At 35.9% G+C, this 15,968-nt stretch overlaps 1 long non-coding RNA gene across 1 annotated transcript in view; it reads left to right on the forward strand.

The window, feature by feature from the left end:
- The window catches only part of LOC148128143 (uncharacterized), a 30,732-nt gene extending 21,366 nt beyond the window's left edge, over positions 1–9,366 (forward strand). The window contains exons 2-4 of the long non-coding RNA XR_015740927.1: positions 3,152–3,300; positions 5,623–5,702; positions 7,973–9,366. This is a non-coding gene — a long non-coding RNA (uncharacterized LOC148128143). The remainder of the gene's footprint in view (positions 1–3,151; positions 3,301–5,622; positions 5,703–7,972) is intronic.
- The last annotated feature ends 6,602 nt before the right edge of the window (positions 9,367–15,968 follow it).

The following is a 15,968-nucleotide window of genomic DNA, read 5'->3' on the forward strand; positions in this document are numbered from 1 at the left end:
GTGAAGCTTCCACAGTCTATGTTGATTTGGGGAGCCCTTTCATCTGCTGGTGTTGGTCCACTGTGCTTCATTAAGTCCAAGGTCAATGCAGCCATCAACCAGGAGATTTTGGAACACTTCATGCTTTATTCCGCAGACGAGCTTTATGGGGATGCTGACATCATTTTCCAGCAGGACTTGGCACCTGCCCACACTGCCAAAAGCACCAAAACCTGGTTCAATGACCATGGGATTACTGTGCTTGATTGGCCAGCAAACTCACCTGACCTGAACCGCATAGAGAATCTATGGGGCAGTGCCAAGAGAAAGATGAGAGACATGAGACCAAACAATGCAGAAGAGCTGAAGGCCGCTATTGAAGCATCCTGGTCTTCCATAACACCTCAGCAGTGCCACAGGCTGATAGCTTCTATGGCATGCCGCATTGAGGCAGTAATTGCTGCAAAAGGGGCCCAAACCAAGTACTGAGTACCTATGCATGCTTATACTGTTCAGAGGTCCAATATTGTTCTATGTACAATCCTTGTTTTATTGATTGCATGTAATATTCTAATTTTCTGAGATTGTGGATTTGGGGTTTTCATGAGCTGTAATCCATAATCATCTCAATTATGACAAATCACAGCTTGAACTATTTTGCTTTTCATGTAATGAGTCTATCTCATATATTAGTTTCACTTTTTAAGTTGCATTACTGAAATAAATGAACTATTGCACGATATTCTAATTTTTTGAGTTTCACCTGTAGCTATTCTTTTTCTTCTATTTTATTTAACACTATAAAATAATTTAAGAAAATGGAGTGCAACAATGAAGACAACTATTCAATGTAGAGTATGTCAGGAAAAATAAATAAATACATGTGTTCATCAACAGAAGCAGCTCAAGCAGCTGAGCAGAATTATATTGGGAAATTTTATCTGCTGGAATTGGTTGACAAGCTCAGATTCAACACAGTTGCCATGTTTGTCTTGGAATATATAAATGTTGTTTAAATGCTATGAGTTATGACGGCTTGTTCAAAGAAATAAACAGCATCTTTGACAGAACAAGTCTTTGAAAATATTTTCTGGATCTGTTTAAACTAGAATGAGATTTACAGAAGATACAGCTTTTCAATAATGACATCATCATTAAATACACAACAAAGGCATATTCTGTTGGCTTTATGCCATGCTACTTCCTGATGCTCTAAGAATGCAATACTTTCTTTTCTAAAACATCTGTGGTTAAGAAAATGGTCAGGCTGCCTTTGATACTAAGTTCTTAATAACTTCGAAGCAAATGGGAAATTTTTAAGCATTGGGCAAAGAAATCTAAGCTTCTGTGGCATTAGTTTGAACACTGAACACTGAGATGCTATTAAAAGCATCTTATGAAATAATGATGATGTACAAAATATCATTTCCAATTTGTAACAGAAGTGGTTCATCAAAACATGATTGGACTCACTAGAGTTCAGCCTCAGTTTTATCCCAGCTTTTATTGTTCTAACATTGTCTCCTTCCTTTTTGCTATAAACAGTTGTGGTATTCCAATATAAAAGTGTAACTGTTTAATTACCAATACACTTAATGATTATTTTGAATAGAAATGACTGGAAGAAAAATCCCTGGTTTGTTCAAAATCCAGTGCAATAAAATTGAACATCCAAGGGAATATATTATTTTTCAATTTAAAAAAACCTACTTGATTGTTTTTGTCTTCATACCTACAAAGTTTAGAATACTGCAGACAATTATCCTTGTTACACTTTATAGAAGCAGAAATTAGACTTTGGTTAAAACAGATAGAAAGTGTATTGATGTTTTTGAACACGTGTACTATATTAAAGAAGATTCCTGAGAATACCATGATAGCAAAGAAAACAAATAGTTCAACAAACAAATAATTCCCTATCGTTGAGGCATAAATGACCAGATTAAAACAATCCTGTTTCAGATATTAAGTGAAGAACTGCCTAGAGGCAAATAGAAGGAAATAGAAGAGAATGACCAAGTAGCAAGGTGACCAGTTACAGTGGTGATAAATTCATTGTTGGAAGACCTGCAATACCAGGTTGGGAACAAATGGACATGGAGAAAATCTAATTGGCTGCTAAGAATTGACCCTGACTTGATTGCACATCAACCAACCAACAACCAACCAACCAGCCAATTAATTTTCCTCTGTAAGACCTTGCTTCTTTACAAACTTGACAAACAATGGGGTAATTTATTTGATGTCATTTGAAAAAAATGCAGTGTAGTTGATAATATTTATATTAACGTATACATGCGTATTTTGCTAGAATATGATTTTTGATGTATTGAGCACAATTGCTCTGACTTTACTGATCTCAGAAAATTTATTTTCCTGGCTAGTAATGATGGAAGAGGATAACTATAACTGCTTATGTGTTCTCTATATTCAGCAAAAGCTCATGAATTAATAAAGCAACAAGGAGTTGTTTCAGCTTAACAAATATGCACACATCGGCAGAAACGTTGAAAGTTTTGGATCCTAAACCTATACTAAGAGATTTTAAAATGCAGGTTTCTTTTTACATGGAATATCCACTAATATAATCAACCATGGGAAAATTTCCTGTAGCAGTGCTGTCTCATCTTAATGGCATGAGTTCTTATGAAAACTTTCCACAGAAATGTCTTTAAAGAAAAGTATATAATGAAATTGCTAACAGCATTATCCAGGCTCTGTATAAATGGCTTTGGTGATTTTTTAATATAGAAAATGTATTTGTGTCTCAGCTAGGGTAGTAATACTTCAAATGGCCCATCTATTAGTTTGGCATTATATGATATCAGATGCTTTTGAGACATGAATTTTGTTAGTGTTTTTTTTAACAGTTCTGCTGAAAACTTTAAAACAAAAAGATCAAAGCTGGTATTTTCTCTGCAATATTTCAGCCTTGCAGAACTTGTGAGCAGTCTGTTTTTCCCTTTGGTAGGAATTATGGAATCCAGCTCTCAGCTCGCCACTCATCTAGGGTAGTATATTCCAATCTGCATTGTTGACTTTTCCTATGGTAGCTGTGGTAAAACCAGGTTACAAAACTGTTGATAACTCAGCTCATGTGAGACATTTATTCAATATGGAATAATGGTAAGGGGATTTAATAGAATATTTTATGTATTTCTTTACTGATCAGCTGGAGGAAGCATTAATTAATTATTGGTGATCACTACATGAAGATAAATGATAAGGAGTCCTGATGACGCAGTGGTTGGAATGCAGTATTGCCAACTGGTCACAGACTGGAGTTCAATCAAGGTTGACTCAGCCTTCTATCCTTCCGAGGTTGGTAAAATGAGGACCCAGATTTTGGGGACAATATGTTGATACTGTAAACTGTCCAGAGAGAGATGTAAAGCACAATAGGACAGTATATAAGTCTAAGAGCTATTGCTATAAATGAGGGATGAGTACAATGGCTTTAGATGGCTTATGTTTTCCTTTTAAATACCATGTCACCATAGTTACCAGTTAGGGTGAGGTTTTAAGTTCCCTAACTTATCAGGTTGGTTTAGACAGATCTATCACGCTACCAAGTCATGCTTTCATGTTTACAAATCCTGTAAAATTAAAATAGATGGGGAAAAATAGCAGCTTCCCTCCCTGTTAAAGGACAGAACACAAAATTGCGGGATCCCACTAAAGCAAAGCTGAGCCACCAAGCTACTTCATTCTTTTCTAAACTGCATAGTTCTATCAGCCTCATTTCCTCTGTGAACCCACCACCTACAGTTTTTGTCTATCCGTATCCTAATTTAGCCGCATCTGTATTTTAATTATGTATACAATGCGCTAATTGAATTGAAATGTTGTGCACTAAATGAGTTTCCGCTGGTGCCATATGGTTCAAAGGCTGAGCAAATGTTCCAGTGATTCTTAATTAAGCCTGTCTCTGCTGAAGCACAATAACAATAGCCACAATAACCAGGGTTAATTTATGTTCCAGCTAAAAATGCATGTTGACATCTTGTCATGGAAAGAATAAAAATGTTCTAAGAAAAATGAAGCAGAGGGTTGAATTTGGGCATACAGCTTGGCAATTTGGAAACCAAATCTTACTAATTCTACAATATGATCAGAAGGTATTACTTCTCAAAAGTGCTTTTTCAAGAGGCAACTGGATGTTCTGGTTTTTTCTTTAAAAACATTTCACTTCTCACCCAAGAAGCTTCTTCAGCTTCTTGGATGAGAAGTGAAACACCTTCAAAGAAAGACCAGAATGTCCAATTGCCTTTTGAAAAAGCACTTTTGGGACAATCATGACCTGGATGACTGAGAATCTTCTTGGACATATTGCCTTTATCAGGAACATCATTCTTCCTAGAACTAAAGTAGCAAGATTCTACCTCCATAAATATTTATATATTTATAACATTCATTGGCTTCCATTTTACCACAAGGCCTAGCTCTGTTCCTAGAGGAACAGAGTCCATTTGTATTTTATAGGGTTATGATAGCTTTGATTCTATGGTGATTCTAAAATCCATTGAGTCTGGGGAAAAGTAAAAGTAGAATCCAAATGGGAGAAGCTCTGATAGTCAAAATGGAAATAGTTATTCCATTTATTCTACTTCCCAAAATTATGGTTTTTGGTGAGGTGCAGTGTGGTTGACAAAAGGAAGAACAATTGCAAAGATTACTAGGCCTTTCTGTAGAGGTAAGGACACTAGGAGAATTTTACCAATATTTGCTAAATTAAAAAAAAATCCTGAGAACCAATAATTTTAATAGTCTTTTTATTCCTATTTCTTTGTAAAGTCGTATCGATTTGCAGTTTACTAAATTGTTTATTTAATTAAAAAAAAATCCTATACTTGGGTCACATTTGTTTCCCTGTCCCCACCCAAAAATGAAAAATCTGATACAGCTGTAGAACTTCTAAGGAATTATTTCAATTGGCCAATCTTTTTCTTTTGCATTTTCCTTTGGAAGAACTGGCCTACAAAATAGCTATACTTAGCTTCAAATAAACACGTTGCCAAATACTTATTGTGAAAGAACTTTTCATGTCTGCATTGCATCAAGCACTGCTGGGAAACTTTTTCAAAGCTTAAACTGTCTGTGGGAATGAGTGTACAACAAACAAACAAAAAAGCCTTGGTGTAAAATCTATATTCCACATGGTTGATAGAGACTATAAATTTTGAAATGCTTCAGTAGGAAACTAAGACTACAAACTTTCAGAATTCTGCTTCATTCACTTAGAATTTCCTCCCCTTCTCCTGCATTTTGGGAACATCAATTTTATCAGGAACCGCCCATATTTTTACTGGACTCTTATGCTATTCTTTGACCATAATAAAGGTTTGATTGATTGAGTACTGGATCTTGAGCGTGTGTACCATATGCTTCTAGGGGTAATTGTTGTATAGTGCACTGCATTATCTCTCTTGCCAATTCAGCTATTGCATATGTCCATCTAAGCCTGACACTGGCTTTTTCTAAACAAAAAGATCCTTATGAAAGCTTCTTATCCTACATGGAATGTGTTTGTGGCTTCCTTGGGGTGCTTCTGAATCCTTTGGTACTGTATCTGGATTCCTAGCTTATTCTTCATTACCTGTCCTGACTTGCTTTTTTGTTCTAATTCTCGATTTCAACCCACAGCTCCTGGTTCCTTGCTTATTGTAGACTATTGCCGATGATACAGTCCAACATCATGCTTTGAAAAAGTTCAACTTTTGCATGTAAGATGTCTGAACTTTGAATCATTAATACCCTTATAAAAGCCATTCATATGGGCAGATTTCCAAATTGCATTCCTAAACATACTTACGGTCAATGTTTTTATATATTCCATGGAGATTTGATAATACTCTTGCAATAAAACATTTAATACCATATTCATACTGTAGGACTACTATTGGCAATTATTATGTTTATTTATTCACGTATACATTGCTGATCATTATACCAAACTACATTTTAGTTTCTGCTCAAAGCAGGCTTGTCCCAAAGGATTACCAGAATATAAGATACTATGAAAATTTAAAAAAAGCTAGTGACAAATGATGGATTCAAATACTTGGCCTACTTGAATCTTGGTCAAAACTAAAGTAAAAAAAAAACTAGTAATGTTCTTGTGCCCAGTTTCAGGGGGAAAAAATGTAATTGTCCTTAGCTTTGTTTTCTTGCATTCTGATAAAGTTCATATTTATGATGTCATTTTCTTCTGAATAAGAATTGATTTTTAACAGCCTAGTATTTCACAACAATAAATTAGAGACTGTGAGGAGGGAATAAGTGATTCCCGGTCTTAGGCAGCAATAGCAATAGGACTTAGACTTATATACTGCATCACGGTGCTATTATAGCCCTCTCTAAGTGGTTTACAGAGTCAGCATATTGCCCCCAACAACTTGGTTCCTCATTTACTGACCTCGGAAGGATGGAAGGCTGAGTCAACCTTGAGCCTGGTGAGATTCGAACTGCCAAATTGCAGTCAGCCAGCAGTCAGCAGTAGTCTGCAGTACTGCATTCTAAGCATTGTGCCACTTTGTTTCTCAGATTACTATTATGTAAACATAATACTCACCTTACAGAGCTGTTGTTGTGGGGGAAGTAGGAGGAAGATATGTTGGATCTGTTCACCACTTGGAGTTTATTTGTAAAAATAATAAAGTGAGACATAAATAAATAAATAGTTTATGCTTACACAAAAGCCACTCTTGCCAGGGTACCACCATTTCCATCCTCAACTCTCACACTGAGGGAGAAATGTGTGGCTGAGTTCACATGTTGGACTAAGCTGTGGTTTATTTAATAATGGCTTTCAATAAACATAGTGTTGATTTGCAAAACATGCTAGTGCAGACCAAGCAAATATTACACTATATCACTTTATGTGAATCTAATTCTAGTCTTAACCAGAGATAATCATATTTCTCAAGGGAGCATTGTCCAGTTTGACAATCAAAAGAATAGACCAAAGTTAATGGAAAGTCATAGATACTATCAGATATGTACATTTGATTGCGTGCATATTCACAAACACCAAGTGAAAAAAAACCCATTTGCTGGTAATATTTTGTTGGTGTCAATTTGTTTGAATGTGGATCTGGCTTCCATCACTGTAGGGCTAGACAGTTGAATTCAAAAACTCTGAGAATTATGGCACCAAGGGGACATTACAGATTGATGAAAAACATGTTTTTTTTTATTTATTCATTGGCAACAATAGGAAGTATGACTCTTTTATAAGCCTTGCAACTTGTAATCTACAGGGTATGTTTGCATCAGCAGGAACACAGAGTTATCCCAATGATTTTTATTCACATCACAGATAAATGCAACTGATGGAATATATACTGTATATATAACTGAAATATGCTACATTTAGAATTTAATATAGAACAGAGTTGGGCAATATGATGGCCAATGGCCACATGTGACCTCCATGTCCCCTTTTAGTAGTTCCTGGAGGGTTTTCTGTCCACTATTATTGAAACATGGCTCATTGGCGCACATTTAATTTGAGACAGGAAATGTGTAAACCAGAGAAATATAGCTACCCATACTTTAGAAAATAATTGTGAAATAATTTTGATGAGCGGATGAGGCTACTATGTGTCCCTGAGTTCACTCCTGGCTTCTACACTCATCATTGCACAATTCACATCTTTCACACTTTCCTTTATACTAACTGTTATCATTTATCATTTTGCCTCCTTTCAACTCCTAACAACCTAATATTTTTGGTTTTTTAAAAATGTTACAGTAACACACACAAAATAATACTTAAGATCAATTTTTTAATGATCCAGGAAAGAAGAATTTGTCTTGTGATAATTTTTAATACTATTATAGTAATGAAGGGAGATTCTGCTTATGACTATTGGAGAAACCATGGTCCTCTTTAGAGATGACTACAAACAAAAGGGGTTGCAGCCACTAATTGAAAGTACTGATTGTGCGTTAAATTTCAGAAACAATCAAGGATTACTATTTTTTTCACCAGAGATAGAATCCTAATATGTTCTGATGACCAGAGAAGGAACCCAGAAGAAAATGGAAAGGAAAACAATATGCCCAGTGAATGGTTTGTTTGGTTTTTATTGCTCTTGGACCGATATTACAAATATTATAGATGAGTGCAAATATTATGGAGGAAATAGTTATTGCTTAGAGACAGCTAAACTCTGAGACTACAAAAAAAGTATCAAGAAATATTTGTGGTACAACCATATAAAATAAGAAGTCAATTAGTAAAAACAAAGCCCCATATCAAGGCAACTTCAACTTGTTTCAGCCATGTCACTTTGGATTCCTTCTTGGCAAACGAGACAAATGATTCGAAGGGTTCATAGGAGTCCTGATTGGAGATTGGCTCTTCTCTGTGGTAGTCATTTTGTTAATGAATTCCCTATTAATAAAGTCTTCTATTTGCTACATTGTCTTTTACCATAGTTTTATGGTTGTATGATGTTATGAGATGTGGCACTTTTCATTGTATTCTTCATTACAAAGAAGGGAGGAAGCAAGGAAAAGAAAGGAAAAGAAATGTTTGTATGTTTATAAATAAAACTTGAACACACAAAATCAGGTGTACAGTTAGTGGAAAATTCTTATAGTAGTATGTTATTCATTCATGCTCCTTATTCATGTATAGATCTAAACTGATAATCAGGGATGTCAAACTCAAGGCCTGGGGCCAGATCCAGCCCTTCTGGTACTTAGATCTGGCCCGCAGGGCCACCCTGGAAACAGCAAAGGACTGGCCCATGGTGCCTCTGACATGGAAAAGGAAGCTCGGGACATGGCCCTCCAAAGCTCCGATTTTGTTGGCAGGAACTTGCAGGAGGCTGTCACAGCTGAAAATGGAGCTTGGTGCCTGCTTTTGCTGGCAGAGTGCTCGAGCCACCACAGGTGCCCCCGACATGAGTGATGTCAAGCTGGCCAACCCACCCTGGCCACACCCACCCTGCCCCCTACGGTCAAACACAACCCTGATGTGGCCCTCAATGAAATCGAGTTTGACACCCCTGTGCTAGTTCTTGTTTCAGATGTCATATATTTTGTTGCTCCTATCACTAATATCTGTAGGGGTAGACATCTGAAAAGTGACACTTATATGAGGAGGGCCTGTATATGAGCAAATAAATTCAGATATTTTGTGTTCAGCAATGTAAGGGACAAATTGGCATGATACACAATGCAAGTGTGTGATTAAAAAAATCAGATTTCCTAATCAATCCCATATACAGAAGAAATATATGAGATTCAATTCAGTTTCTGTTGTGATCCTTTCATGTATATCCTTTAGTATTTATATTCTAGTACACGTAGTACACACGCAACCTCAGAGGAATAATACAAATATAAAATTTTGCATTAAATCAGTATACTCAGTATAATATTATCAAATCTATTTGTACTGTGTTTTAATAAGGCAATCAGTACTGTTACTGCTTTTCAATTAAAAAAACTTTATACGTACAAGGCCCTAACAAAATGAATGAATGAAAAAGTAAGGCTTTTGGTTTAGAAATGTACCTTTGGCTGCCAACTAATCCACAATTTGGAATGTATTGTAGTTATAGTTTCCAAATTCCATCAAAACAGCAGTATATATTCTGTCTATACTAATATTTTGGGAGTGAGACATCTATGAATTAAAGGTTTGACTATTATTTGTCATCTAGTTTCACGTGGAAAGTTAAGCAAATGTAATGGAATATTAAATACAGGATTTAGCACCGAGGATCATTTCAAGCACAATCCCACTAGTTTAGCCTCCATATATTATTCATTATTATTTGTATTTACTTACAGATTTACAAACACTATTATTTGTATTTCTGGAATCTCAATTAAAAGATATCAGATGGTTAATAGTTGAACTCAAATCCAAAACTTACTATAATGCATTGGGTGGACCAAACATGTTCAGAACATCTCTAGCAACTGTTCTTCTCAAGGGTAGACATGTTTCTTTCATTATGATTTCAGAGGTCAAGAGAGAAAGGCACCTCCACCCCCATGCCTCTAACAGGCTGTATCATTAATCTTGAGTCTAGTCATTAAAGAGTCCACACCTTTACAGTGTACTGCCAACAGATGCTTCTTATATTTTATGCTTTATGGTGTACATGACCTTAAGAGATACATGTTAGTTTATAAGATTCCTGTATCATGACATAGTTTAACTCTCACAAAGCCTTATGGAGCAGACTGTAACACCAATATACATTCAGTTATTCTACTGACATTTTTTACTTTCAAACAATCCACGGTGTTCTTCAGCATTCCCTTCGCTTATAGATTTCTTTTCAAAGAACACTTAATGTTCAAGTTTATCTGAAGTAAGTTCCATTGTGATATGTGGTTAGGTAAATATGCTAACTAATCACATTTATTGTAATATAATATCCAGTCATTATACTTCCTGTATTTAGCCCAGAGACATCACCCTGCCAACAAAAGTGCATACAGTCAAGGCAATGGTTTTCCCAGTTGCAATGTATGGCTGGGAAAGTTGGACCATAAGAAAGGCTGAGCACCAAAGAATTGAGGCCTTTGAACTATGATGTTGGAAAAGACTTTTGCAAGTCCCTTGGACTGCAAGGCGATCAGACCGGTCAGTCCTAGCTAGAGGAGATCAACCTTGACTGCTCTTTAGAAGGCCAGATCCTGAAGATGAAACTCAAATACTTTGGCCACCTGATGAGAAGGAAGGACTCACTGGAGAAGAGCCTAATGCTGGGAAAGACTGAGAATAATAGAAGAAGGGGAAGACAGCAGTGGTGGGATTCAATTTTTTTTACTACTGGTTCTGTGGGCATGGTTTGGTGGGTGTGGCAGGGGAAGGATATTGTAAAACCTCCAGTCTGAGGTGGTATTTGCTGGTTCTCTGAACTACTCAAATTTCCACTACTGGTTCTCCAGAACTGGTCAGAACCTGCTGAATACCACCTCTGGACGACAGAGAATGAGGGGGCTGGATGGAGTCACTGAAGCAGTAGATGTGAGCTTAAATGGACTCCAGTAGGTGGTAGAGGACAGGAAGGCCTGGAGGAACATTGTCCATGGGGTTGCGATGGGTTGGACAATAACATTTTGCAACTAATAACAACATTTAGTCCTAACAATGAATAAGAATCCCTTTAGGTATATAACAACAAAAACAACAACAACAATAATAAACTTGATTGGGCTTCCGATTGCAGTGCTGCAGCGGGGTGGGGAGAGAAGAGCAAGCTCTGCTCTCTCATCCCCAATCTGCGTGTTTGGAAGCCCTGGTGAGGGGCATGTAGACCCTGGAGGGAAAGACGAAGGTGTGAGGAAGCCCGAGGAGAAGTTTGACAGCGGCAGCTGTTGTCAGCTTCAAGGGACACCTCATTTGCTCCGACGTGTGAGTGATCACCCATCTCGATGGCAGACCAAAGTCACAGCGCTTTAGCCCAATGAGGAAGATACCAGAACATGAACAGCGTTTTTGGCATCAATTGACAGATTGAACTTGGAGTGAAGGAGGCGGAAAGTGAAAGTCGAGGAGAGAAATGGCAGAGAGAAACAGCAGAACTGTGAGTCTTTTTTTTTTTTTTTCAAATTGGTTTTTAAAATGAACATAGACAAACAAAACATAAAAACATCAAGCCATCTTCCATATATATACATACAGTGTGCTGGTTGGTTTACAAATTGTTTTGTGCTTCCATTTCGTAGTCTTCAATTACAATTACATTGTATATATTCTCATATTTTCAATCAAGTATTAAATACATTAATATCATTGTTAATCAATCATTGACTATTCATGTTTTACGAAATAATCATATTTTACTTAATTTTTTTTATGACAGTTCATATTATCATCTCAAATCTATCCTACAATCATTTTGTAGATATAATATGAAAAGAATACATCTTTATATATATTTATTATTTTCTAAGAATCTACATATTTCATTACCATGTTTTATTGTCTAACCATTGATAGAATAGATCCCAAATTTTATAAAATTGTTTATCATCTTGTTCTCTGATTTCAAATGCCAATTTACTCATTTCAGCACATTCTAATATTTCCTTAATGATTTTCTCCTGTAATGGTATTTTCTCATTTTTCCAGTTTTTAGCAAATACAATCCTAGCCGCTGTTAATACATTTATAATCAGGTATTAAAGGTAAAATTCCCAATAAAAATATCTCTGGTTTCAAATCTATATGCTTTTTTGTCATTTTTTCCAACCACCTGTGGATTTTAGTCCAATATTTTTTAGCATCCGCACAAGTCCACCACATATGGGAATATGAGCCAGATGACATTTCCAACATTTTTCAGATTTGTTCTTGAACATTCTTGCTATTCTTGTCAGGAGAAAATGACACCTGTAAAACTTCTTATACAAATTTTCTTTATGTGCTGTTGACATTGTCATTTTATAATTTTGAGACCACAATTTTTGCCATTTCTTTATCTACAATAAAGTTAGGAATATGACCAGTACTACAACAGCGAACCTGAAAGGGAAAAAACCGATGTCTGGTTCGTCAATGTCTATTGCATCTCCAGTGGGCCAAAAAACAATAGAAGGAATGTTGAATATGGAAAAGATGAGCAACATGGCCAGCATGCAGATGATGCAAGCAACATTAACAGCTATTCAGGAAACGATGCTTAAAATGCAGGAGACAATGGTTAATAACCATACAGATATGAAGACGGAAATGGGAGAAATGAAGGGTAGGATTCAAAATTTAGAGGAGAAGATGGGAACGATCCAACAGACACTGGAGAAGAAGAATGAACAAATAATAAAGAATATAGAAACTAAAGCTGAACAAACAGAGAATGAGAGAATGAGATAAAGAGAATGAGATGATAAATTACTTTTCAACCCATTTTTTTTTAAAAAAAACTAATAATGGAACAATCCTAGTAATAAAGGCAAGCAAATAAGTGATATGGAACAATGCAAGCAAAAGGAATGAAGATTCTGAATTAAATATTGAGTGTAATATTTTAATTGGAATAAAAAACTCATTTTCTTTCTCTTTCTGGAATGAGTAAAAGTATGGAAGGTGATATAAAAAAGAGGAATGAGAAAGACACATTTGTATGGGCTGGCAAAAAATGTAGACAGGTGAGGTGATAACAAAGATATGTTTTAGCTTATTGCTGTCATCTAGTACTCATCTGGATTTCTGCCCCCTTATCAGGGTTGAGAGAAAGGAGTGGTGTAGTGGCCTAGAGATGGAGCTTTTGCTTCACAATCAGGAGGCTGTGAGTTCAATCCTAGGTACAGGTAGGTGTTTCTTTTTCTGGGCACGCTGAGAATATATCTGCTGAACAAAACTCTGCATTGGTGACAGGAAGGGCATCTGGCCATTAAAACACTCTGCAAGCTCCATTCCTCAAGGGATTATGGGGTCCTTAAAAGAAGATGATGAAGAGAATTGAAAGAACCCTCTTTCTGAATAAAAGAACTGTTTCCAACATACATAATCTGTTTTACGATTATGTAGCTGTGAACAGATTAAATTTTTCTAGGCCATCTTGGAGAACAAGAAATCCCTGTGAATGGAAAAACTAGACTCCTGGAAAGGAGAAGTATAAAATTTCAAATATGATAGAAACATAGTAATTTTTAGTGTCAGGGAGATGCATTTGTTAAAGCTACTGACGATATTGAAGTTATTTTCATTTTGGAAAAATGGCAATATGAAGAATCAGTTATGGTTTCTAATGCATCCTTGTGCCCACCAACAATAATAGATTATTAACATGCTTTCATCTCATCACCTAATGATATAAATTGTCCTCACTATAATGTAGATTGATGATCTACTTTTAATTTCTTCTGTCTGTCCAAATAGTAGCACAAAATTAATAAATATAGCTCTTGGGTTCATATTTCTTCTGAACTTTACATGATCATAATCCTAAAAATAAAATAAGTTAACTTGAAATGCCAGCTCTTCCTCTTGATTCTTTTACATACCCCCCCACCCCAAATTTCAAATGATGAAAGTCAAGCTGACCCTCAAGAATGTTGTTTGATTCATGTAATTTTTTCAGTATTGTTTGATTTCAAGACTTTTCTAGGGATGTGGTAATGAAAATCCATTCCAAAAATATCAGGTGCTAAAACAAAGTCAGGAAATCACATTGTTCGGCAAGTAGGCCATACTGTTTAAAGTATTTCTTTGGATTAAGGTTAAAGATTTTTTATAAATGATCTTACAAGACTTTTCTCATACCTCAAGAGCTTCTGGATCACAACCTCTGCTGAGGCTGTTTTTCAACTTTTTGCCAGATCAAATCATACCTAGCAGCCAAAAGAGTCTGGGTTTTTTGATAGACACGTTTAAAATAAAATTTATTACTACCCAACAATGAAATAATATTGAATGAGTGAATGAATGAATGCTAAATAAATAAGATGAGTAAATTAATACAGCTTTGCTTCATTAAAACTGTTCTACTCTCCAGCAAGCTGCATTGGTCTGTAATGAGTTATCAAAATGTGCACTGTCCCTTCTGATAGTGTTCTAGGATATCATGTATAGGAAAAGTATTTGGGGAAGATTGACTATAGATTCTCATGTGGGCCATTCACCATTGTACCTTTGTAATATGCAGTATGAGGCAATTTAAAAGCTCAGTAATTCCAATAACTCAGTGATTACAGGAAATATGTACTAGTTTTCCTAGCCTGATCACTTCCAGATGTATTTGAGTACAACTATTGCCACCCAGACAGTGAAGTCATGAATATTCTTCTTTCAAGATACTAGGAAATGGAAATCTCCTACAGGTTTTGTATGCTTTATTTTTACCCAGAAGCATACTTTAACATACATCATAGTATAAGCAGAAAAAGATCATACTTCTTCTTCTATCTAGCCCCCTATTTAGGGAACCAAGCTCCTTTGTGTTTTACTCAGGGTTCTACCTCTTTTACATAAGGAATTGAAAGAGAAAAAACTACTCTTGAATTACACATCTTTCTAGTTTCTTTCACAATTTCCCTTCCTGGATTTTTTCATTAGACTCAACAGGCAGATTTTTTTTTCAGAATATCTCTTTCCTGGAGGAATATACCATGGCTGACCATGAACTTGCAGTTTTGAAGCTGCCTTCTTTGATATTTCCATTTTCACTAGACTTTGCTCAATAAAACTCAGTCCAAGTGATGCCTTTATATTGATCCCTTTAAAATCTTACTCTGATTTGAAGAACACCTTGCGGTCTCTTCCTGCAACCAGAATATAAAGAAAGAAAGCCATAACTTTGTCTCAGCTTGACATGTTTTAGATTTCTCTTACAATTGTTTCTGCAACCAAAGCAACCCACCATCTAGTCTCCTTTGTCTCAGTTTGGTTTCTGAGAAATCTCCATCTTGGGAAAGGCTGTGACCTTACTTCAGTAACTCCTCTAAATATACTTTTTGCTGTTCAGACTTAGAGTAATCAAATGACTGTAAAACAGTTCAAAACTATCTCCTGGTCTATATTAGTTCAGAATCCTTCATGATCTGAAGATGTGTACTTCTTAAATAGCAGTGTCTCTGCAGCCATTGGTGGAGGTGTGTACCCGAGCATGTATAGTAATGGGATACTTTGCAAATAGTCTTATTCTATTTTATTATTTAAAAATGAATTTTGAGGGGCAAAATGTAAAAGCGTTATGCTGTTTTTCAATTTTTATGTAGAAGAGTTATGAAACTTCAATATCCTCTTTTCACTTGTTCAATCCCTAGTCCAAAGGTTAGACTTGGAACTCATACTATTTATGTTATTCCAAATGTAAGAAGAACATTGTTGTGTCTGTGGATTGTGATGAAGAAGGATCTCCACTTGGATGAAAAAGGTTACCTGTGTTCAAGCTTACCCTAAGCCTGCTTTATATCTTAGAAACATTACATTGGAGAACTATGGATTTCCCTTTCTAAAAAAAGGTGCTTTTAATAATGTTTTGATTTTCTTCAATGAAATACAATAGCATCAT

This window comes from Pseudonaja textilis, chromosome 1 (assembly GCF_049901715.1).
Source record: "Pseudonaja textilis isolate UNSWEBS1 chromosome 1, rPseTex1.2, whole genome shotgun sequence".
Lineage (NCBI taxonomy): Eukaryota > Metazoa > Chordata > Lepidosauria > Squamata > Elapidae > Pseudonaja > Pseudonaja textilis.